This window comes from Rhamphochromis sp. 'chilingali' (genome assembly GCF_963969265.1).
Source record: "Rhamphochromis sp. 'chilingali' genome assembly, chromosome: 6".
Lineage (NCBI taxonomy): Eukaryota > Metazoa > Chordata > Actinopteri > Cichliformes > Cichlidae > Rhamphochromis > Rhamphochromis sp. 'chilingali'.
In genome coordinates, this window is record NC_137933.1 from 41,359,019 (window position 1) to 41,385,576 (window position 26,558).

Genomic DNA, 26,558 nt, shown 5'->3' on the forward strand with positions numbered 1-26,558 from the left:
CCTGCATATATAATATTTAATGTCCGTGACAGGAGCGAGCTCTGTACCCGGGATCTTGAGCTGTTCCCATAATTCACTGGAGCAACATTTTAAAACGTGTGTTTTGGGTTAACTTTCAACAGTCATGTGACCAAAAATGTGCACAACTTTATTTAAAAAAACAAAGAAACAGCTGATGCTGAGAGGTCAGGAGGGTAACACTTGCTGATTTTCAGTGCAGGGTTTTTTCACGCTGTAAAGCAGAGCGCTGGAGTATCAGCGTTTCAATCTAATTTTACCTGAATCAGCAGAAATTGGAGGAACGAGTTGTTTTGTTTATTAAAAATGCAGAACACTGGATCCAAGCCTGGTAACAAAAACTGAGCTTTAATTAAGCTGGAGGGGGAAAAAAAGCAGGAAACCACAAACTCCAACAAACAAAACGAGATTCCAGGAAAACACAAACAGGACGAAGGAAAGCATGAGAGGACTTTAAACACAGAGCTGAAGCTAATTAAACACAGGTGACATAATGATCAGAGCACACACGAAGCAAAACCAGAGACGCACAAAGAGAGTGATCGCCAAAGTAAAACAGGAAGTGAGAATCAGAGTCGTCTACCAATCAGAGGGTGGGTGGGCCGATCCACGTCCAAGTTTCTTTAAGCCTGCGTTACCCTCCATGCATGTGAATGAGTGTGTGAAACAGGCTTTGAGTAGTCGATTACACACTTTAACTGAGCACATTCTGGACTATCAGTTGAGCCCAACACAAAATACAAGCTGCAAACTGACAAAAGAAAGACAAACACACCGTGCTGAGTTGTGGCTTCCCTTCAGGCTGATGTTTGGTAAAAAACGAGCACATCTGCTTTGGAACAGAAAGTGAACTTCCTGGACGTGTTTGGAGACACGAGTGCCGTCGGGTTATGTTGCTCTGTCACTGGATCGGCAGCTTAAAATTCTATTACAGACAAAAGCTTAAACAAACCCAAGTTTACTTTGTTACTTTGTAACATTCGCATGTTTACTGTTTATCACACACACGAGAATTTACACTGTCGGACAAACCAAACGTGACATCATCATGAATACATAATGTAGCTGTGACACTGAGTGACAGACCGACAGACACAAACAGACACACATACAACAAGTGTCAGATCCACACAGCTGCTCTGGGATCAGCTACAGAAGTCGATGCCTAAGTTTAGTCTCCAGTTTGAAAGCTGGCTCCGCCCCTTTTTAATTGTTGCCATTACAGGAATATTTCTTTTTTACCTCTCCTCTTTCTGTTATAGTAGTTTAATACTTTTTATGCGGAATGTCGCATTTTAAACCCCTAACCTGAGGAAAGAGAGCGTTCATCAAAATGTGGAACCGCTTCACGATTTTGCGTGTCATCCTTGCGCAGGGGCCATGCTAATCTTCTCTGTATCGATTCCAATTTATCGTATGTGCTGCCTGAGCGAGCACATCCAGCCTGCAGCACAGCCTGCCATTTACTGCCCTGCTGCAGGACGGCCTCGGTAACACGGTGCAGACTCGACGGCTGCAGACGGACCAACGAGTCGACTAAAAGTCAGGAAAGGACCCGTTTTTGTCTCGTTGACGTCAACATTTGAACTGTGAGCATAAATTAGCTCTTCAATTCTTATGAAATTAGTTTTAATGGCAACATTTCCTTTTAACTAAAAAGGGGCGGAGCCTAACTCCTCTTCAGGATGAAGCCTGAACTTGTGCCCCAGACTTAACCCTTCCCTCCCTGACAGAGCAGTTCTGATGATCCCAGAATCTGAATTATTGTTATCTGCACACAGTCTGAATATGACCTGCACACAGTTCCCATATTAGGATATTTGTCTCCAGGTGAAGCAGACAAAGGGATGATAGTGATGTAAGAGAGAATCCTGCCCCACTGACGTCAGAAAGTCTGAGTGCAGAAACTGAAAGAGAAAAGAGGAGGAGGCCAAAAAAGACGCAGCTTTCCAAATGGTTCCCACCATGGTGATGACCGGGAACAAGGAAGACAAAAAGAAAGCCAGGCTCAAATAACGGAGGTTGTGAATATTGCTGTCCCCCAGACTAGGGGCAGGGACAGCTCAGTAGGTAAAGTGGTCGCCCCATGATCGCAAGGTCGGCGGTTCGAATCCACTTAACGGCTACCCTGAGGTACCCCTGAGCAAGGTACCGTCCCTACACACTGCTCCCCGGGCGCCTGCTTAGTGGGCTGCCCACTGCTTCACTGAGTAAATGGGTCAAATGCAGAGAAAAACAAGTAATTTCCCCATGGGGATCAATAAAGTATCCATTATTATTAACTGTGGCTCGAGTTAACACAAAGAATCACCTATACACTAAAGTTGGTTCTTTTAAATATATATTTTTCGGCCTTTTTAGACAGAAACAGTGAAAACTGACAGGAAAAGGTAGTGGGCACGCGGCAAAGGGCCACAGGTCAGATTTGAACCGGCAGCTCTCCGCCACGCAGCATAGGGTCGCCTGCTCATCCAACTGAGCTAAACCAGCACCCACCTACACGTTAAAGTTTCAAATAAAAAAAGAGTAATAGAATATAAAATAAAGCAGAGCCAACCTGAGATGAGAAGTCTATGCAGTAAAAAAACATGCATACTCTCAGACGTCCGCCGGGACAGAAACTAGACTGTAGGCGACAACGTCCAGCACGAGCATTTTATGAAAATACTGACGCGTGGTCCATGCAAGATCCAGCAGGAAGTCTTCATACATTTGGTTTGTTAGCCTGAAACCCGACTCGACCTGAAAGGCGAAAATCAAACAAAATCAAAGCGTCTCTCAGATATCTGTAACCCTAACCTGAGGAAAGAGAGCGTTCATCAAAATGTGGAACCGCTTCACGATTTTGCGTGTCATCCTTGCGCAGGGGCCATGCTAATCTTCTCTGTATCGATTCCAATTTATCGTATGTGCTGCCTGAGCGAGCACATCCAGCCTGCAGCACAGCCTGCCATTTACTGCCCTGCTGCAGGACGGCCTCGGTAACACGGTGCAGACTCGACGGCTGCAGACGGACCAACGAGTCGACCGAGAGTCAGGAAAGGACCCGTTTTTGTCTCGTTGACGTCAACATTTGAACTGTGAGCATAAACTAGCTCTTCAATTCTTATGAAATTAGTTTTAATGGCAACATTTCCTTTTAACTAAAAAGGGGTGGAGCCTAAGTGAACCACTGATTTGTGCGTGAAATGTTTGTACACACAGTTTACACACAGATTTGTGTATGTACACTGTGAATGAGGCCTGATGTGAAGTTGTTGATGCTAAATCAAGAAACTGTGAATCCTCCTCGCTGCTGGGATCCATCCTTATTGACTCCAATAAGAGGCTACACTGAGGTGGAGGCAGGTGATCTGCTGTTCTGTTAGCATTTCCAGAAAAACTACCAAACTCATCCTTATGAAACTTGATGAAGAGCAGTCAGATGAAGAACCTGATAGATTTACAGCTTTAACTCTGAAAGAAATCAGCTTTAGTAGCTGAAATAACTGAGGAGGTGATAAGCCTCCGGTCCTGAAGAGGCCTTAAGCTCCGCCCCCTTTAATTGTTACTAAGTTCATAAGAATTCAAGAGCTAGTTTATGCTCACAGTTCAAATGTTGGCGTCAACGAGACAAAAACGGGTCCTTTCCTGACTTTCGGTCGACTCTTTGGTCCGTCTGCAGCCGTCGAGTCTGCACCGTGTTACCGAGGCCGTCCTGCAGCAGGGCAGTAAATGGCAGGCTGTGCTGCAGGCTGGATGTGCTCGCTCAGGCAGCACATACGATAAATTGGAATCGATACAGAGAAGATTAGCATGGCCCCTGCGCAAGGATGACACGCAAAATCGTGAAGTGGTTCCACATTTTGATCTTTCGTCAGGTTAGAGTTACAAAATGCAACATTCTGCTTAAAAAATATTAAACTCCTATAACAGAAAGAGAAGAGGTGAAAGAAAGAAATATTCCAGTATAAAATACTTCATTCTTAAAACGTCTGAGTTTGTTGAAACAGTCGATGACTTTTTTTCATCTGTTATCTTATTTTTATCTGATTTGTAAAAATCTTTGCTGCTTTATTTTTATGTTCTTCATGCATTTTAAAGTTCATCATCGTCTCTGAACATCTCTCTCCAGGCAGCGCTCATAGGGATCATTTTGTGTGGAAGAGTCACATGACCCACAAAACACTGTTTTTCCCCTGTGAGTGGGCTTGGCAGGTGTGTGCAGTCCTGCAAACTATGGTAACAAAGTAATTCAGGCCCAGCATTGCTGATACTGATGGTTTAACCTATAAAGATGGCTTATGTGGGCGAGAACAGTGTGCCGTCATTCATTTAATAAATCATCACCGATTTGCAGATTCTGAACTTTAATAACCACTAAACAGCTGATTGTTGCTTTGCAGAATAATTCCTTATATAACATAAAAACCTGTTTTTAAAGCTCGTCTATCAAACTAGTATGGATCAGATATCAGTACTATTGATATTTGCATGAATCCGCCTGAAGTAGAGTCAAGCTTCGCAGAGTTCATAAGTGCTGTTGTGATACTCGTTACTGCTGACATGGAGTTCAGGTTTTACTGGCAGAGCTAACATAGAGGAGTCCTCACTGCACTGAGCTTCGTCTGCAGCCTCTGTCAACTCTGCTAATGCTAACCCGGGCTAGCCTCCGTCACAGACACACTGACATGCTAACATGGCAGAGCAGCCACCTGGTCACGGTGCGGAGCTGTCGTCTCTGGTATTCAGAAGAAAGAAGGCCGTGATTTTGGGTTATGTTTCTGTCACTGACAAGAAAATTCTGATAAATTATAATGAAATGACTCAAAACTTTGAGGTCAGAGTTTAGCTTCAACAAAAGAGGGCGGAGCCAGACTCCCCATCCTAACCCGACTGCTGTGAGGATCTGAGCTCTAATCATCCAATGGCTGAATCGGCTGCAGCAGATTCACAACTTTGTGCAGCGCTTTGAAGAACTGCACAACTTTAGTTTGAACCAAATGAATGTTTCCCAAAAATATTTAAACAAGTTCATCTCTGTACAGAATCAGTAAAAAAATACAGAAACAACAGATACTGTAACCGTAACCTGAGGAAAGTGAGCATTCATCAAAATGTGGAACCGCTTCACGATTTTGCGTGTCATCCTTGCGCAGGGGCCATGCTAATCTTCTCTGTATCGATTCCAATTTATCGTATGTGCTGCCTGAGCGAGCACATCCAGCCTGCAGCACAGCCTGCCATTTACTGCCCTGCTGCAGGACGGCCTCGGTAACACGGTGCAGACTCGACGGCTGCAGACGGACCAACGAGTCGACCGAGAGTCAGGAAAGGACCCGTTTTTGTCTCGTTGACGTCAACATTTGAACTGTGAGCATAAACTAGCTCTTCAATTCTTATGAAATTAGTTTTAATGCCAACATTTCCTTTTAGTCAAAAAGGGGCGGAGCTTGTGCCCCAAACTGACAGAGCAGTTCTGATGATCTCGCTATGAAGTTCATGCCAGAATAATCCAGAATAAAGCGAGCCCTGTTTGCAGCTGGCACCAGTCCTGGAATGACTTAATTCTCCTGCACAGCCTGAGGGTGATCGGCCTGTTTGTCTATGATTCACACTAAAACTACCGATCTTGGTAAAGAATGGCATCCTAACAAGATTTAGACGTAGATACAAACAACCGTCTTTAAAGTTCAGTTCCCAAACTGTTTTAATAAGTAAAACGACACCCCGGGGTCATTTTCTCACACTCGTCTCAGTTTTGAAGAAAAATATGTGGCTTTGTGTACAGAGGGTGTACACCCAGACACAAGGCTAAGAGCTGGCTGACTGCAGGACACCGCTGGCTGCCTCTCGTGTAACTCGACACTATAATTACTTTAAGGTGACTTGATCCCCGGAGGCCTTCAAAACCAACAAAGAACAATAAAAGATGAAAAAAAGAAAGAACTAAAAGGACCAGGTAAGCCAACAAGCGCTGTTGCAGACACTCAACGCAGCAGCAGAGCAGCAAACACAGAGACTTTCATCAGAGTTGAAATGCACGGGCAGCGGCGCACCTCTGCACAGCGTCCGAGGTTTTCATTCCTCACGCAGCTCCTGATGCGTCGTCACTGCTGGAAAACAGGCCTGCTCGATTACAGTCACCGCAATTACTCTGGTCCATAACTGCAATCTCAATCATTGAACACAACTATTCACCAACTTAACAAACTTCATGCAGTTACTGAATGTTAAAAATGAAAGAGAGGAAAAGGAGGTGAGCGCTGCATGCACTGAGGCTCTCCTTCCATTATCATCATCATCAGTTCACTTCAATTCAGTTTCTACAGCATCAAATCTCAACAACAGTCAGGTGCTTTGTATTATAAAGTCATACAGATAAGACCCCAACAATCAGACGGCCCTCTGTGAGCAGGCACTTGGTGACAGTGGGAACAAAAAACTCCCTTTCAACAGGAAGAAACAGGCAAACTCAGGGAGGGACAGCCAGTTAGGACCAGTCAAATGAAGCCTGGGGTCAGCAGCAGTTTTATTTATATAGCAGCAAATCACAGCAGCGGGCAGCTGAAGATAAACTGACACGAGCTATTCTCACACGGGGACCAACACAGGCCTTGTAGCAGAAAGCTAACAGGTCAAAGGCATTTAGATGTCAGATCCTCCATCACAGGAGTTCAAGGCTGCACGTATGAAAAGGTCCAATTCAACCGGGACGAACTGAGGGATTATTTGGACTTCTTTGCTGCTCTTTAGGATGGGGAAGTGTTTACTGGAAAATGTTGCAGGCAGCATATTTTTCTGATTTTTGCAATCGCATCTTCCTCCGTGCATAAACAATACAGGAAGCCCTGAAAACGTTCACACCTGTACCTGTGCTGGGAAAAAGTCCCACCCAGTCCCGTAGCTTTGCACCACGGCACGCTGCAGTGGGTTTTTTATTCCGTGTGCAACAGCGAGGTTAGAAATGATGAAGACTGTGGTTTCTGTGGGTTTCACCAGACCAGATGATATTTCTGAATGACCATGTAGAGCCCCTGCAGCTCGTACATATGGAACGATAACAGGAGGGCGAGATAAAGGGAAAACCAGGAGATGACGTCCTGCTCTAGGCTGAACGTAGAGATCTTTCGACCTCTTCATTCAACATACTGAAGCCCTTTAGAATATTTTTGATGGCCTTGGATCGAGTTGAAGAATTTGTAGTGATCAGCAGCCGTTCCTGACCAAACCTGAGGAGAGACTGCGCTGCCAGAACGCAACCCCCGCCCCCCGGGGACTAGGCCCGGATACGTCCGGCTGCAGAGCTCAGGATGATTCAAGCCTAAAGACATTTCCTCCAACCACAAGTACAGTTGGCTGCAACTCTGGTTATATAAAGATGGCATTTTTTCCTCATCCTCTCCCACCACACTGCAGTGAGTGAGGTAGAGGTGATGTAATGAAAATCAAGAGCATGTATGAGGAAAGACAGAGACAGCAAAAACCTTTGGTGATCCTGAATCAGAAATAAGATCTCTTCCTTTCATAACGAGGGTTCAGCACATGCACAGGATGCTTTGAGCAGCTGTAAGCGACGTGCGTCTTTCATTTCATCGGATAGACTTGGCAGATGTGTTGCTGTGCACCAGTTTAAAGAGCGCTTCTCACATTGGTGCTAAACGTTGTTCAGTGTTGGAAAATAAACTAAATCAAACCTCAAACTAAGACTTTATGACTTCCTGCAATAACTGAGCACAGTTAGAGATAGGTCACGAGTTCAGCTGAGGTTGTTCAGGCATCGGATCAGGACACCTCCCTTTGGAGGTCTTCCAGGAACACCCAACTAGGGATGGGTATCGTTTAGGTTTTATCCGATACCGGTGCCAAACTGGTACTTTTGAAACGGTGCCGGTGCTTAAACGGTGCTTAAAGAATGGAGAACACAAAATTGGTCCAAAAACCTCTCATGTTCAGCTGTTTTTTTTGTAAAAAGATAACAATGTGTGCCTTTTCTGCAGCTATGGGGCATATATGGCATCACTCTTGGCTGGAAGCAGTGCTTAAACAATGGAAAAAACACAAACTTTGTCCAAAAACCTCTCATGTTTAACTGTTTCCCACTTTTTCTTTGGTCATTTTAGCCTTTTTGTCCAGGGTGAAGGGAGCATCTGCCATCAAACAAGAAGACAGCCGCATGTAGCTATGATGATGTTTGCTAGTTCACCTTACATGCATTAATGTAATAACGTGGTTAGCCTACTCAACGTAAATTACACACGAACAACATTAAGCTACTCACGCAGAGAAGAACGGCTGCTGCTGCATCATCATCCTCATCATTTCTGCTACACTGGCAGGGCTAGGGGCCAGGACTCTATTCTTCGGGTTTTTGGGGGATGTTGCTAACTCCCGGTCCGATAACAGGCACCACACCCGCAGTAGATGCGCTCGGTGTGAGGTCTCGCAGCAAGCTATCAAATACGGCGCATTTCTCGGTTTTTAAAAAAACGCTATGCGTCGCCAGGTGTTTCATCAGATTCTTGGTGTTACCTCCTTTGACAGTATCACAGTATCACCTTAAAGCACTTGTTGCTGCTGAGTTTGCATCTTTTGCTGTGAAGTACAGCCAGACTTTGACCGCTTCGCCTTGGGCATTTTTAATCTGTAGCTCTGCTCTAAAAGAACATACGTACCTGGGCCCGCCTACTATCCTCGGAAACGTAAAATGATTGGCTAGAAGTGTATCACAGCTCAGGAAAAAAAAGCACCGAAATAAAGCACCGAAATGTGCGCTGCTTTTCTGTCTGGTTACTACCGTTTATGTCAGAACTGGTGCCATCATGGGACCGGATACCGGTACCCATCCCTACACCCAACTGTGAGGGGACCCTGGGAAAGAGGGAGATTATATATCTCATCTGGGTTGGAGCGCCTCAGGATCCCCCAGGAAGACCTGGAAAACGCTGCGCTTTTAAAGCAGGTCTGGAATAACCTGCTGAGCCTGCTGGAACTGCGGCCTGGCTTTGGATAAGTGGAAGAAAATTATGGATTAATTCATTCGATGCATTTAAGGAAAACGGAAATTATGGCTTCAAAGGGTGACACAGCAGTAGTCTAGCAAATCAGCTGTTAACTTCTCATTAAAAATACTTTATGGATTTTTTGCTGGACAAATGATGAATGTAGGAAGTCTTCCTTTCTATTACTTCAGACTTCCCCGGTGATTAACCTCTGAACATCTGCCAGGTCATTGGGGACTCCTCTAGTGTTAAGATTGGGTTTTGTTTTAGCCACAGGCTGATAGACAAACCTCCAGAAACTAGAATTACCCTTTAAATGTAATCCCAAAGCTTTGGCACCACAGCTTTTCTGTTAGGAGCTTTTCCAATTCGGTGGTCCAAACGTGGAAATTTCATTAAAAAAGGCCTAGAAACCCAAACCTGAGCCTTACATGGGTTGACCTGATGGAGGTTTCACTTTCAGTTAAAGAGGTTAAACATTTGTCACGATACTCAGGATGAGTTCAGTCTTAAGGTCACCGCTGAGAGTCCGAAAAGGTTTGCAGGAAGTGACGTTGGAAGAGCTTTTCTGATGCGTTTATTTCTGGTCACTGAGGAAAGAAAAAACGTCAAATAGCAGTTCAACAGTCGAGACGACTAAAGGTATGTTTGAAAGACACATCAGATTGTTTTACACTGAGTGTATTTGATATTCTTATTAATAATGAAGCGTTTCGGGATCAGATGAGGAAGCAGGACATGCTGTATGGCTCGTACATGGCTGTAGGAAAGGAAGTTCACTGTAAGGGAGCTCCACAGAGCCAAACTTATGGCACGAGTTACGTCCTAGTTTTTGTCACCTCAGAAAAAACAGAGAGAAGTGCTGGAGCGGTGGAAAAATGGCAGATTGAAAAGCGATAAATATGATGTGGGGCTGGAAATTGTTAAATGTTCAGTGTGGATTGTGTTTTATTAAGTACAAGGCCAGAGCTTGGAAATCTGCTCCCTCTTAACATCCTATGGAATTTCCCTCACACTGGAAAGTCCCACTCAAGCTTCAGAGAGCTGTGTGTGTGTGTGTGTGTGTGTGTGTGTGTGTGTGTGTGTGTGTGTGTGTGTGTGTGTGTGTGTGTGTGTGTGTGTGTGTGTGTGTGTGTGTGCTGTCGAGGGGGAGCAGCACCACTGGCCAAATAACACACTTTATTGTATTACACTGCTGGCGCTAAAGCTGAAAAGCACGTCTCGATGATCTGGATTCCCGACATGACAGGTGTATTTATCAAATGAGTCACCTTTTCACTTTACCACATATCATTTACAACTAAATAAGAGTTTTATGGAGAAGAATTATAAATTATTAGATGCAAAATGTAAATTTTGGTAAATGTTAATTTTCAGCAGAGAGAATAAGACCTCCCCGTCCTCAGCCACCACCTCCAGCTCCTCCCAGGGGGCGCCGAGGCGCTCCAAAGTCACTTTTTACTGTCATTTCGTGAAATCTCAGGAGCTCAGAGATTCTCCGAGATGCTGGAGCAGCTTGAGAAGATGCGACGTTTTCATACTCCAACATACTTCTATGCTGATGTGATGTTGTTTTCTGAGCGGCGAGGCTGGCGTTGAGGGGAACACCGCGGTGACTCCAGCGTGCCTTCGAGCACCAGTATGAACGCTGACAAGGCTGCAGTGAAGTCAACGAATGAGATGACCATAAACTATGCGGTGAGCTCAGGCGCCCTTCGGAGGAAGCTCACTGCTGCCAGCTGTTGTCTTTGTTCCTTCAGTCACAACCCACAGATCACAGCCACAGGAGAGGAACCAAGCTCGACCAGCAAATCCACAGACTCGCCTCCAGAACCTCGCCACAACTGACCAACCACCAGGGCTGCGTCACATCATAGCGGTGTTTTATGGAATATAAAAATGTCACTGTGGCAGAAACACCGTGCTTTTACACTCCTCAGTGCGCCACAACAGGCCCAGCCGTGTCTGAGAGACCACGTGTCGGCCTTGGACCTGGAGCTACTTCGACAACATGTTTAACCACTTGGAGCAAAAACACAGCACGGAGTGCAGCCGGGCTCCAAACGAGGAGAGGCGAGCAGCAAACGTAGACCGACGACGCGCTCGCTGGCTGCTCACCGTGTGGAAGATCAAACGGGGGATGGAAATTACCGATGCACGGCGGAAGCTTTTAGAAGCTTGATCCAAAACACAAAAGATCCCCAGGGAAAAATATCTCACAGTTTCATTCTTATAACGGTAAAAGCTAAAACTCCTGGTAGTCGCCGTAGCTCAGCAGGTAGAGCAGGTCAGCTGTTAGCCACAAGGTTGGTGGTTCGATTCCTGGCTGCTCCAGTCTATATGCTAAACGTCCTTGGGTGAGATACTGACCCGAGCTGCTCTCTGATGGAGCCACTGCAGTGCGTGTGAATGAGGCAGCTTGCATAAAGTGCTACATAAGAAACTTACAGTTACTTCAACTAAAATGTTCAACAGTTATTTTATACTTTTACTTTAAAAAGAAACAACTCCGGCTACGTTTGTGCTTACATCTGATTTATGCTGTGTCAGTAATATTGCAGCGTAATGCTGCTGCTGGCTTTAATACATCCACTCTGTGAATCAGGCAGTCTGTCATCAGTGACAGCAGCTCGGTGGGAAAGGATGCAAAACGCCCTCCATCTACTTACACTTACAAAGGCTGATGCCAACAAGCTGCAAGCATCAAAGAAACATCATTCACAGTATTTTTTTAAATAATCTCAAATATCATTACTGCAAACTTCACACTATAAATGTGAGGCTGCATCGATCGGTGTGTCGATCGCTCCTCAAGAACAAAACCCTGAGATACGTGAACTCTTCCGCTTGAGGCTGAAATTTTTGAGATTTAAAGTTAAATTTCGTCCCCGTGGAAACAAATCCTGCAGAGGAATGGTTCCACGGCAAATTTCTTCTAGAGGCACTGTGGCAGGCTTCGTTGTGTTGAGTGGGAAGGCGTTAGTCTGTGGTCTCCCTAGCAACAGGTTAAAAACCAAACCAAAAATCCAAAATAAAAACAGAATTTTACTGTAAGACATTTGTAGGCCTGGATTTACTTTTTATGGCACACCTACCTGAAATAAAGCATCTGAAAGAGCCCACAGTGTTTAAAGTGTGAAAACACAAACGCTCATTTTATTCACATCGTCCACTAAAGAATCGATTTTAGCTTGAATAACGTGACATCACTTCATTAAATCCTACAAAGAGTTTAAATAGAAATGTTGCCAGAAACGACAGAATCTCAGGTTAAAGCTCACAAAACTATTTCAACAACCATCCACCAGCTAAAACTCAAATGAGAGCAGAAAGACGTGAACACAGAGCGTGGATCGTTCACCCGCACGGACACGCCGGCACGGACACGCCGGCACGGACACGCCGGCACGGACACGCCGGAACGGACACGCCGGCACGGACACACCGGCACGGACATGCCATCAGGCTGAAAGCCGACAGCTCACAGATTCAGATGCTGCAGTTTCATCACTCTGACCAAAACTGACTGAACGAGCAGCAAAAGAAAATCCAAACCACGTTTGCTCAACATCGTCAGTGTTTCTTACTTTGGCTGTTTTTGTTTTCTCTCTCACTGTTTTTCAAGAACAGTTTCCCATCAAAAATCTGTTTTCTGCATTATTTGCTTGCTTATCGGCCGCTGTTTTTTTTTTCCAGAAATCACCTCCAACAAGAAAGCCTCATTTCTGCTGTTCAGTGCAGAAATATAAGCTTTTTAAAATGATGCCAAACTCAAAACTCTTAGCTGAGTCTCTAATCAAACCTCTGTAACTTCAGCAACATCAGGTTCAGAAGCTGATTCATGGTTTTCTTCCATTTTTGATCGACTGCAGAATATTTTTAAGGTTATCTGTAGGAAAAAGTCAGACCAGGAAAATCTCCTTCATGTGTTTCTGTTTTAGCCTCAGTTACTTTGACACAAACGCTTCAGCTGTGATGCTCACAGCTCTGATGAAGGGTCAGCTTTGTTTTTATACAGAGATAAAATATATTTGGATATGTACGAATAAATGATCAGAATTAGAATATTTCTGACTGTCAGAGTCAAAATCGAATGATTACAGAAATCCGTGACGATGCCCTACTGCAGATACAGACGTGTCTAACGTATGAATACGCGTCCTGGTATCATGAGGCACTTTAATGATGATTTTTCTTGTATTACTGCAATTTTTTTTTTAATCTTAGCACTGAACGACCGACTTCAGTTTAACCACAGTTGGATTGTCAGCTGAAAATATCCGGTCTTCGTTCAGCCGTCAAAAACCCATGTTTGGTGAAAATAAGCAGGTTCTGGGTGAGTCATGAGGAAACATGTCCAGACAGAGTCGCCGGGGAGCCGTCATGTAGCCCACACACTTTCACCCCAGCATATGCACACACACTCACGAAAGCCGAGACACGAGTGAAAGCCGAGGTTGCTCATTACGGCACCTGCGGGTGGTTTCAGGTTAATAAACCCCCCGAACGCCTACATTTAGCCCCGTGGACGAGTGTGCTGTGGATCTGACACGTAACTGTGGGACATTTCTTTCTTCCGGTGAAAAAACTTTGAGCGAGGATGTTGAGGAGTCCTCAGAAACTCGTGCGCTGAGCTGTATTTGTGCTGGCAGACAGTGGCAGCTATTAAACAATCACTGCGCTGTGGAAGACACTAAAGTTCTGTTCATACAGGATCATTTCCAGCTGGGGAGGTGCTGCAATGCAATTATTAGCAGAGAGGAAGAAACCCTGCTGCACTGCATATTTATACATTATAACCATTTTCTGAGAGCAAAACAAGGTTTTTGTTCTAATAGAGCTAAAAAATGTATTTTTAAAATGGAAAAAAGATGAAAAACCGTCTAAGAAAGGAAAACGTTCGACTTCGATAGGGGGTCGTAAAAAAGATTATTTTACTTTTTTATCAGATTACTTAAAGACAGCATGTTTCCATGAATATTCCTTTGAGTGTGGATAGATTTGTTTAAAACCTTTACGAGTAGCTGATGCTTTTCCCAACTTAGGAACGTTTCCCTGCTGGAGTTGATCCTGATGTAGACCGATTAACTAAACTGGTCACACGCTCACAGAAACACAAGAGAGAAACCAAACTGACGTTCTCGTGAAAAACAGTCACTAATCTGCATCCAAGTATCCATGTGGATCCGTGGACTCACGCATGCATTCATTCGCTAGTTTACTCAAAGTAAACGTCGCCGGCAGCAGACTGTAGAAGCAGAGCTGAATCATGTGATGTTAAAACTCACGGGGACCTAACGGCGGGCTCTTGGAAGGCAACCGTGTCGCAGAAACATGCAAATTGATTCGTTTACATGTTATCAGGTATTCCCGGGAAAGACTGGAAGCATCCCAGAGGTGCACATGTGGCAGCCTTGAAGGAGCTTTGTTCTTCGCCTGCTCCGGAGGTGCAGGACGGGAGTTGGAAGCCGTCTCCACTTGAAAGCACTCGTAATGTTTCCGTCCACTCTCACTCCTCTCACGAGGTTGTTCCCGGCTGCTGCAGGCAGCACGGCCCAGCAGAGTGAGGAACAAAAAGGTCTGGTGTACCCGCTTTGCACCACCTGCTCCACACCAAACATCAGACGCACACATTTAGAGATGAGCTGCTGAGTACATTTAGCAGCTGCTTTGCCCTCAGGAGTTGGTACGGCCCAAATCAGACACGAACTCACAGAAACTGGCTCTGATATAAAGTGGACTACTACTCTTCCTTCTATTAAATCATTCATTTTACAAAGTGTGGAGCTGCTGCAGAACAAAAACAAAGTCCATGCTTGACTCTCCAACCTCCCAGCGACACAGCTCACCTGGTGTCTGTGTGGGCCTCACGACGCCACTCTGACAGGCTCCCCGGTGACCGTCTAAACACCTTTGTCATGACTCAGCTGGGATCGACTGAACGTTAGTGCGTCTGAGTGTGTGTGTGTGTGTGTGATGGTAAGGGGGCTGGAAGCCTGACATACGTCAACAGAGTGTGATACATGCCTGGGCAAAGAACAAAACAGTTCACACATTCACACCACAGTCAGCGTTGGCTTTTAAAAGCTGGGGGTCTGACGCATGAACACACAGACAAACCCCGCCCACTCCTCACGTTGCATTCGAGGGTGCTTTGGTTATAAATCTATTAAAGAAAACGTCTGCTGCCAGCTTCACTGCAGATCTGTAAATATGATCATAAAAACTTGAGTTAACTGAGCAGCAGTCGAGTTTTGTCCAGCTGTCACCAAACATGTTTTCTGCTGCATAGAAAGTTCAACATAATACTTTTACTTTGAAGTTCAGCTTCACTTTGAACACGGAGGAAATTCAATACCTTACTTTGCTCCCTCAGTTCTTCATGCCATTTGATCGCGGGCCTACACGTAAACATGGAAGGATTAATCCTTAAATTCAACACGGCTCACATAAGATCTCTTTTCATACGTTAATCCTGGCATTGTATCGATTTACACGAGCACCAGGAGTGGACTGTGGACACGTGAGATTACGGCTGATGCTGCCATCCAAACCTGGGTTAGCTGTCAAATGATAGTGACGGCTCACATAAGGGTTTGTGTGCCACCTGGAAGGTCAGGGGGTCAATCCCTCAGGGTCCCAAATTGCCCCCAATGCATGCATCAAGTGTAAATCATCAGCTGTGTCCAAATCCTCAAGGATTGGTCAGCTCACAGGTGGGGAGGAAGAACCCCCTTTTAACAGGATGAGGGAGGGGCATCCATCAAAGAGAGATCACAAACAAAGCATGGGAGGGACTCCTTTTGACATGACCTTTCACCTCTCATCTGAGAAGTTTCCTCAGTTCTACTCAGCTGATAATAGCGTTACTGTCATTACATCGTCGTTTCTACTCTGGAATCTGCACGACGTCACGGAGACAGAAGCTCCATGAACCCACCTTTCAACCTTCTGTTTGTGAGGGGCAGCCAATTAGAAGACAGTTGGCTTAATGGGGCAGGAGCTAAAATGTTTTCCTTGAGACAGAGGAGGAGCGCAGGGATTGTCCCGAGTCCCAGTTTAAGATAAAGAAGGATTATTTTCAACCACCAGTCATCCAAAGCTACTCTGGTAGATTCCAGGAAGAAAAAAATGCACCAAGATTTTGTGTTTGGAGAAAATGCTTCCAAGTTGTGTCCGAGAGGTGAGAGGTGGAACATCTCGGAAGAACCGAAACAAAGTCAAGCTGCCCTCGAATGAAGTATTTGGGATTACGGTGAGCAGGATGACGGAGAATAAAGACAGAAATCAGCAGCTAAACAGAGTCAGTAGAAACTGCAGCACACTGGTGCTTGTCTCGGTACCTTGAGCCCTCACTCCCAAACTTGACCAAACTCATTGACTAACAAATTACGGCCTAATTTGGACGATCGTTCTTCTTCCCCACTGCTGCTGCCACCACTCAGCAGCTGAAACGCTGCTCACGCTCCTTAATTACTCAGGAAAATTAAACACAAGCGCAGCTATTTTGGAGAGCGGGACGTTTCCCCCACTACATTTTTTTTCTTTAATGTAATTTGTAGAAATTGCGGCAGCAACAAATCACCGAAGGTAGCGTGTAAAGCTTTTATTCCAGCAGTCCTGTCTTTCTGCCAAGAATATGTGGCGAGCTGGCAGCAGGAGAACGACACAAACAACAGAACGGAACATTTGTTCCTCACATTCAGGTTTAAACACTCAATACATCAGAAATGACCAGAAACATTACATCTCAGAGCAAACACGCTGTTAAACGCTTTAACATGTGCGCATCTGTGAAAGGTAAACGACAGAGCTGAAGAAACTTCCTGTTATTCCTTACGAACGACACACGGAGCCAGCATCAGTCATCTCAATGAGCCTAAAAGCCTTTATTTTCCACTTCGGCGGAGCTTTCAGACGCTTGTTGTTCCTCGCTATTACACCAAAGGGAGTTGGGGTCCTGGCTATTTTAAGAAGAAAAGGGAAAAAAGCCACTGCACAGAGATCTTAGCTGTATCTCATTTTACAGCCAGACTACATATTTCCTCTTCAGCTCCAACAAGACAGACTCATGACTCACAAATGTGTCTTTTAAAAGAGGAGGCTGAAATGTCAGGAGAGCTGCTGGCTTCATAAAGAAAACACATCTACTTTCAATAGTTGTGGAATTAAATCTAAAAAGGTCAGAAAGCAGATTTTTCTCCCGGCCTACGCTTCCTGTTTGATGTGCCGAGCTCTGCAGGCATGCGAATCTGAGGCGCGATCATCCAGAATCCACCGACGGCATAACAACCAAAAAGCCGACCCGACTTCAGGTCCGACCTGTTCCTTCAGGTGTCCTTCTGACGTTTCACCACCTCAAACTCAACATGGCACAACAGCTTCTGTCAAACTGACCCGAACTCTACATGGAGGCTCCTCGCTGCTGCCAACAGCCGAGCACGTGGCTACACGCCGAGGCCGATCACATCTGGCAAAGTATTCTTTTCACCGCGTACCAAAGGACGGCTTGTTCAGTTCACACTGATGACGGCGGGGAGGAAGAACAGGACGAGGAATCCACATGATCAGGGAGGGGCATCCATCAGAGAGAGATCACAAAGCATGGGGGGGGACTCTTTTTGACATGACCTTTCACCTCTTATTTGAGAGGTTTCAGTTCTAAAGATCAGGATCTTTTTAACAGCGCTGATGTCATTACTCGTCCTGGGACGGACCCTGAATCTGGCGTTTCACATCGTTGGAGAAAATGCTTCCAAGCTGTGTCCGAGAGGTGGAACAGCTTGGAAGAACCGAAATAAAGTCAAGCTGCCCTCCAATGAAGTATTCGGGATTACGGTGACCTGGATGACCAAGAATAAGCCGCCAAACTTCATGATCACATCTGGCAACATATTACAAACGAGTATTTGTTTCGCCGCGTACCACGGGGAAGTGGGCTGGCTGGTAGAACTAGGAAATGAGGAAGGAAGGAAAGAAGGTAGTCGAGTTCAGGAGAGGAGACTACATGAGGAGCCGTCTCTGTCACAGAACGCTGCAAACATCATCTTTGACTTCCTGAAGGCCGCAGCAGCCAAATCCTGCATTGATCTAATGGTAAATGTGCTGGTACTTAAATACTTTTTCTTATTACAAGCCTCGGTCGGCTTTTTTCCACGCACACTCAGATGGAAACATCGGGGCACCTCGAGGTTCAGCGTCCTGCCCAAGGACCCTTTGATAGAGCCAGAGTCACACCAACAACCTGCCAGTTAGTAGCTGAGCGGCTCCGCCTCCTGAGCCACAGTCACCTGTTTGCACAGGTCTGTCACACATTTCTTTAATAGATAAAATCACTGATTCCTCATCTGTCACTTTCAGTCCATCAACATGAAGCTGAAGTGTTTTAGAAGCAACTGAATATTTTATAGCAATAAAAGTCAAAATAACAATCATTCATTTTTACAACAGAGATCTGCTCTGTTCCTTCAAACCGCTGCTCAGTCCCAGCAGCTCTGCCTTTGTCTCTGCTCTCTTTGTCTGGAGTGTCAGAGGCAGAAGCGAAGCAGCTTTTCCTCCTCGCTAACGCCATCTACTGGCCACGGAGCGGCTGCCTGCACGCCTGCACCGCGTGGCTCAGACAAAGAATGAGGGCAGGCGGCCAGCAGCTCTCGTAGCGAACAACAGAGAAGACAGAGTGAGGGGGAGGAACGGCTGTGATGCAGAGGCTCGAGGTCAGCCAGGTCCTGGATCGGCGTCCACGGCCGGGTCACGGGCCAGAGCTGGAGCAACCGAGGTGAGCGGGAAATGCAGGTTAGCGGGTAAAACTCTGGGGGCTGTGCTGCCCTGCTCTACAGCCACCTGCCTGCAGTCAGCTGCCAGAGACACACACAGTCTCTCACACACACACACTCACACACACACACACACACACACGCACACACACGCACACACACATGCACACACACACACACAGTCACACACACGCACACACACACACACACAGTCTCTCACACACACACACACACACACACACACAGTCACACACAGTCACACACACACACAGTCACACACACACACACACACAGTCTCACACACACACAGTCACACACACACAGTCACACACACAGTCTCACACACACACACACACAGTCACACACACAGTCTCACACACACAGTCTCACACACACACAGTCTCACACACACACAGTCACACACACACACAGTCACACACACAGTCTCACACACACACACACACTCTCTCCTGGATGTCTATTTAGGCCAGTGACTTTCTAACTCCACAGCCATCCTGACCCACCTACACGCTGAGCACGAGGAGAACGCAGACAGGACTGCTACACCCAGAACTACAACAACACAGCAGAGCGCCAACAAAGACGGGAGACAAACCAGCGCATTGGTGCGGTGTTCAGCACCAATGTGTTTAAAGACCTGCCGGCAGCTCAGAGCCTTTAAAGCGACCCTGTGTAACCTCTGCACCCTCACGGTCCTGATCACATGACTCATAAACATTCATAACAATAATTATAAATCACAACCGAGGGGAAACATCACAGCACATTTCCTAAATTACGCCGCTGAACGGCATGCTGGGTAATGCTAGCCAGCTTAGCAGCTAACAGTGTGGCGACAGGTGGGAGGGGCTCTGTGTTGCATTCAGGAGCAGCAAAAAAACAGACGGAGGATGACAGCAAAGTTGTTCGAGGATGTTCGCAGTGGGTGGGGCTCCAGAAGCTCCACCCCCACACACAGTGACAAAGAACCAGGTGAGACATAATTAGCATGCTGCCCGAGGCTGCCAGGTGTTTTTAGCTGCAGGCAGACTCGTCTTTCAGCAGTCGCCTTAAAAGAAGCCCCAGCTTGAGGCGACCTGATTGGTCCAGCCTCAACAGCGTCATCCAGCGTGTCCAATCACAAAGTCATCCAACACCGAAATAAACGTTGTTACTGTGAGCATCATTGTTTTAAATGGGGACGGCAGGCAGCCAATCAGACTTCAGCAACAAGAACGAAGCCTTTACGAGAAGCAACGATCCAACTCTGTTTTTAAGACTGCACTACTAACTTTCATTTAGTTTCTTGCGATGGGCGGGGCTTAAAAAGAGTGCAACTTTCCCCTGTGGTATGAAAAAGCTGTTACAGTCCACTGATATTATTCCAGGTACTGTACTGAATTTAAACAAATAAGCCCCTCCCTAAAAAGCCCCTGCCCAGTTTTACTGTAGGGAACACGGCAGTCGGACAACAGATGTCCTCAAACCTCAGAAGGAGATGCTGCTGCTTTTTTATTTGTTTTTGTTTCTAATGTCTCTGTAAAGCACTTTGAATCACCTTGTTGTTGAATTGTGCTATACAAATAAATTTGCCTTGCTGGGTCTGAAAGAACGAGTCCCATCAGCCACATCTGCAACGACTTAATATGTCACACTAAGATGAAGCATCCACCCACGGCTGGGAAATATCTGTGAGTCACTGACGATAGCAACCAGCAAACATTTCGTAACCGTCGTCTTTTCTCCACGTCTAATCTCGTTTGATGAATCGTCCTAAAATGAAAGTTGTGCCGATGTCGCAGGCATAACGTGTCCGTCTGCTGGCTCCACTTCGTCAACAACATCTGGAAGTTCGTGTTGGACATTCGTCCAAAGGAAGTTTGTGTACAAGAACTGGTTTATATTGTTTTTGGAAACACAGCACAGAATAAAAGAAAGTGAAGAGATTACAAGTGTATTAACAGAGCCTGTTAGTCTCATGTGCGTTTGATTCCTTCATTGTGAGACAAGAACAAGATTTCTTGTTCCATAAGAAGAAGAATTCACGTGGAAAGAGGAAACGTTCATGTTTCAGTCACGTTCGCTGGGAAGAAATCGTCACGAAAGGCTGACGCCGCGAGCTCGAACGCTCCTTTAGAGCAGATCCATGTTTGTAAACTCGTCCGTTTCTAGTTTCAAATGCAAACATTTTACTTGCACAGCTCAGGGAGTGGTGGGCGACACGGAGAGTGGGTTAGCACACCACAGTGTGAACTATCCAAGCTCAACCTTTCTGAAGCCTCTGTCCATGAAGTCGTCATGACCTCTAACCTATTGACGCTGTAACGTTGGGTTGTGTTGTGTGGTTGAGAAGAGGCGGCAAAACACCTAGCAGGCTAGGCGGAAGGATACACACCCACACTGGTATCAGTAATCCACGGTGGTTCTTTAATACGCATTCTTCAGCAACCATATAAAAGCCCGGTTGAACGGCTGCGGCTTAACAAACATAGCGCACAGTGTTCGTACAACCCATAACGTTGCAAACAAAGGTGTCTGGAGAGGTAAAACATGAAATCCGTCCCTCCTCATGCACTAGCGTGCAAGCACGTGTCCACACAATCACAGAGAGAGAGAGCAGAGAGACCAGTGGCACACACTGATGACACCATCAACCCTCGACTTGGGTGTCTTAAAGGGACACCACACCATAACGGCTGTTACATATTCCCCCCCGGTTAAACAAAGGCTGTCCCCAGCCGAACACAGCAAAGGTACAGTTCAAACTTAACCAGCCTCCATACATGGTCAGCAGGATAAGACGTCAAAACCAAAATAGGGGAATGTACAGTCCAAAATTGACAAACTGGCATACATGACAGTGTCCCACATGGTGAATGCCCATTCAAATAAATGTCAAAGAAAGAAAATAAGCTTAGGACAGCCAGGACAATGACAGAATGAAATTCCCTCTTATTGTTACATTGCGTTTCCACCGTTTTCCCAAAAATTACAACAGTAAGCATGAACATATCACCACAACATGAAAACAGTGCCAACATGAATCGTAGAAAACTCAAACAACGGTCCTGTGACAACAGCAGACCACATGAAACACATCAGAAAGCAAACAAGGTCACTTTATGTTAAATCTGTCAGTATGAAAAGGGTTGGTCCACCTATTGACCGACCAGTCAGCGGTGACCCTAGGAACTCGTCTTGGTCTGAGGTCATAAGAACCTCTAACAGCACACCCATCGGCAGCAGGAGGTGAACTGTGAACCTCTGTCTCCAGAGCAACATCAGCAGTCTCTTGGAAAGAGTTCTGGTCCACGACAAGCGGGGCAGCGTCAGCACAGTCAAAGTCAGTCTCAGCAGGGGCGTTGCTAAAGACCGCGGGAGTTGCGTCAACCGCGTCACAGTCAATGCGGCCCGGGACTGAAAGAGCAGGAGGCAAACTGCTGTCCGGGACACTGAGATCCAAAGCTGCTGTAGCATTTAGCTTCGCACGCTGGCTAGACAAAGCTGAGTCCCAGGTATGGAATGGTTGCATGTTCGCAACATGAAAAACTCCCACTCTCTCCCCAGTGTCCACTGTGGTGAGAGAGTAATTCACATCCGACATCCTCTTGGAGATGCGGTAGGGACCCGTGTAAAGCGGGGCCAACTTAGCAGAGAAGTTGGACGATGCATCTGATTTTGGGTGTGACTTTACCCTGACGAGGTCCCCAACTTCATAAGAAACCGTGCGACGTCTCAGATCATAGTAGCGCTTTTGCCTTTCATGACTCTCTCCGAGCACCAAGCGAGCATGTTCGTGAGCATCCCGAAGCGAAGCTCTCAGGTCATCTGAGTGGGATGTTTCCGGGTCGCTCAGTCCCTCCCAGGAGGGTTGAGTGACAAGGTCCAAGGGCGTGTCCAACTCTCGCCCATACAGCATCATGGACGGACTCAGGCCTGTGCTCTCGTGAGGCGCAGTGCGCAGTGCAAAACAGATCTGGGGAAGATACTTGTCCCAAGAGGTGTGTTTATCCCCAACATAGGCTCGAATGGCCGTTTTCAAAGTGCGATTTACACGCTCAGTTGCATTCGTTTGAGGATGGTATGCAGTTGTTAGTCTGTGTTCAGTCCCAAGAGTCAACAAAACATGCTCAAAGAGTTCACTGACGAAAGGCGTTCCCCTATCAGAAATAAGGTGTGAGGGAGAACCATGTCGGGCAAAAATGTCAGTAATGAACTTGTTCGCAGCAACTTGAGCAGTGGCTTCTCTCACAGCACTCACCTCGACCCATTTTGAGAAATAGTCCACAAAAACAAGGATATAAGCATTCCCCCTTTGTGTGCGGGGCAGTGGGCCAACATAGTCCACCCCTGCGTACTCCCATGGTCTTTGTGGCTGGATAGGGACCATAAGGCCTGCTGTTTTTCTTTGACTCGGCTTAGTGGTTTGACACAAACAACATGAGACCACATATTTTTTCACGTCAGAGTTCATGTGTGGCCAGAAGAATCTGAGACGCAAGCGTGCCAGCGTTTTTGCAATGCCCAGGTGTCCAGCTGTGGGATGATCGTGGTAATATTTGAGCAGATAACCACGGAGGGCAGTAGGAGCAAACAGTTTAAGCTGCTTGAGTGGGTGGAGACCACACTTTGTCTTTGGGTCGAGGAAATAGAGGAGACTGTCATGGACAACGTACTGTTCCAGATCTTGATTATTCTCCCCCGTTTGTTGGTCAGTTTCCAGTTGATTGAGCAACGGGCCTGTGACTGGGTCCTCAAGCTGCAGCAGACGAACATGCAGGCGGTCCGAAACAATCACAGAAGGTAGAGCACGAAGGTCCATGCTCCCAATCACGGCATAGGGAGGGAGAAGATCAATGGGGGCATCCACATCTGGTAGAGGATTACGGGAAAGGGCATCGGGCACCTTATTACGTTCTCCAGGTTTGTGGATGATGCTGAAGTCAAAGTCTTGAAGGCGCAGAGACCACCGAGCAAGCCTGCCAGAGGGATTCGGTCGAGACATCAACCACTTGAGGCTGCTGTGGTCGGTGTAAATGGTGACGTGCAAGCCTTCGACATAGGGTCGGAAATGTTCCAAGGCCCAGATCACGGCCAGACACTCCTTCTCTGGAGTTGAGTAGGGCTTTTCCGATTTGTGCATAGCCCGGCTAGCAAAAGCTACAGCAACGTCTTTGTCATCCTCATCTTTTTGCATTAATGCTGCCCCAAGACCAGCATCGCATGCATCAGTGTGAATGAAGAATGGACGCGAAAAATCTGGGAACCTGAGGACCGGCGCTGAGGTTATTGAATGTTTCAGAAAGTCCACAGCTGCCTGGCACTTGTCATCCCAGTGAAACTGCACGTCCTTTTTAGTGAGGGCGAAGAGTGGCTCTGCATGGCGGGCATAGTCCTGCACAAAGCGGCGATAGTAGCCAGTCAGGCCAAGGAACTGTCGCACCTGCTTTGTTGTGGTCGGCACTCTGAAGTCAGTCACAGCTCTCACCTTGTCAGGGTCAGGATGAATGCCAGCCGGCGTAACCCGATAACCAAGGAAGGTGAGTTCTGAAAGGCAGAATTGGCATTTGCTCAGCTTTAAAGAGAGGCCAGCGGACTGAAGCCTACCAAGGACCTCTTTTAAGTCAAGCAGGTGTTGCTCAAAGGTCGGTGATGCGACAACAATGTCATCTAGATACACCGCGCAGGACTTATAAATCAGGCCAGCTAGAACATTGTTCATAAGCCGCTGAAAAGTCGCAGGGGCGTTACACAGGCCGAAAGGAAGGACTCTGAACTGAAACAGGCCACAGTGCGTGATAAAAGCAGTCTTTGGTTTAGCTTCTTCAGCAATGGGGACCTGCCAGTAACCTCGAGCGAGGTCTAGTGTTGTGAGAAACTTCCCTCTCGACAGAAAGTCCAGTGATTCATCCACTCGCGGGAGTGGGTAAGAATCCTTCACGGTCAGCTGATTCAGACCACGGAAGTCAACACAGAACCGTGGTTCGCGGGAGGGTTTGTTCACAATGACCACGGGGGCTGCCCATGGTCCTGATGCAGGTTCGATGATGTTATCCTGTAGCATTTTTTCCACTTGCTCTTCTATGATTTGCTTTTTAGCCGGTGAGGTGCGGTATGGTCCCTGTTCGGGCGCCATTTTGTAACGTTGGGTTGTGTTGTGTGGTTGAGAAGAGGCGGCAAAACACCTAGCAGGCTAGGCGGAAGGATACACACCCACACTGGTATCAGTAATCCACGGTGGTTCTTTAATACGCATTCTTCAGCAACCATATAAAAGCCCGGTTGAACGGCTGCAGCTTAACAAACATAGCGCACAGTGTTCGTACAACCCATAACGTTGCAAACAAAGGTGTCTGGAGAGGTAAAACATGAAATCCGTCCCTCCTCATGCACTAGCGTGCAAGCACATGTCCACACAATCACAGAGAGAGAGAGCAGAGAGACCAGTGGCACACACTGATGACACCATCAACCCTCGACTTGGGTGTCTTAAAGGGACACCACACCATAACGGCTGTTACAACGCCCACCTTTATTTTTGTGTCTGCGAAAACGATTTTTTAATATTTCGTATTCTGGGACAGGAAATGAACATTTTCCACTTTGAATGTTTAATTCATTTCAACCATCCACAGATCACAGCTGGGGTCATACACGTCTCCGATTTTTACACTTCATTTGTAGTTTTTTCATTAATAACTAAAAGGAGATATTTTATTTAACCCTTTAAACCCTAACCTAATTTACTCTTTAAACCAGGCCTCGAGGGCCGGTGTCCTACAGGTTTAGATGTGTCCTTGATCCAACACAGCTGATTTAAATGGCTAAATTAGCTCCTCAACATGTCCTGACGTTCTCCAGAGGCCTGGTAATGAACTAATCATGTGATTCAGGTGTGCTGACCCAGGGTGAGATCTAAAACCTGCAGGACACCGGCTCTCGAGGCCTGGAGTTACCTACCCTTGCTATAAATGCTAACCCATCACCGGTGATGGGTTTAAAGGGTTAAAACAGGCTCGGTTTGGTTTATCTGTTAGAAACATTAAGAGGTTCTTACATGCTGCTTCCTGAGGGCCGACTCCTGCTGTCGGGGAAAACCTGACATGTGGTGTTGTTGTTATTTATGGTGTTACTCATTTATTTTCACACGCACACACGCACACACACACACACACACACACACACCCTCTCCATCCTTTGGGTCAGCCACATCGCTCCCCCTGATCATTGTATTTACATGTCCCACCTTCATCTCGGCTCCATGACATTCGGTCCTGTCTGATTTGCTCGTTGTGTCTCTTGTGCGTTTCTCTGTATATGTTGACTTATTTCTTGTTTCTACTCTTTTATTTCTTCTGATCCGTTCGGTCGTCTCTCAGCAGCACTTTGGTCAAACTGGGTTGTTTTTAAATCTGCTTTGTAAATAAATCAGAGTTTGAGTTTAAGCCTCATTTGCCATCGCTGCCACAGAGGACCCCACCCAGAAAACCCCTCTACGCCATCATCACGACTGTGGGAGCAAAGCTTTGATGCGGATCATCCTCCTGTGTGCACGGTCTGAGATACACTCGCGCCTTCAGCTCGGCCACAGGTCACAGCTGCTGCTCACGTGGATCATAGTGAAACGATGCACTGCACATTTACCTGTTCTTACCTGTTTATGTTCCTCTGTACAGGAATAAGATCCTATTTTCTTTAATGACAGGGAATCGTTGCTCTTCTCCTCCACGTGTTTCTTTCTTTCCTCTCAGCTGCATCTTTCCCAAACAGACCAGCGGCCTTTTAA

At 46.4% G+C, this 26,558-nt stretch overlaps 1 protein-coding gene across 1 annotated transcript in view; it reads right to left on the bottom strand.

The window, feature by feature from the left end:
- The window catches only part of efl1 (elongation factor like GTPase 1), an 81,183-nt gene that overhangs the window by 25,477 nt on the left and 29,148 nt on the right, over positions 1-26,558 (bottom strand). The gene's annotated exons all lie outside the window — the stretch shown is intronic.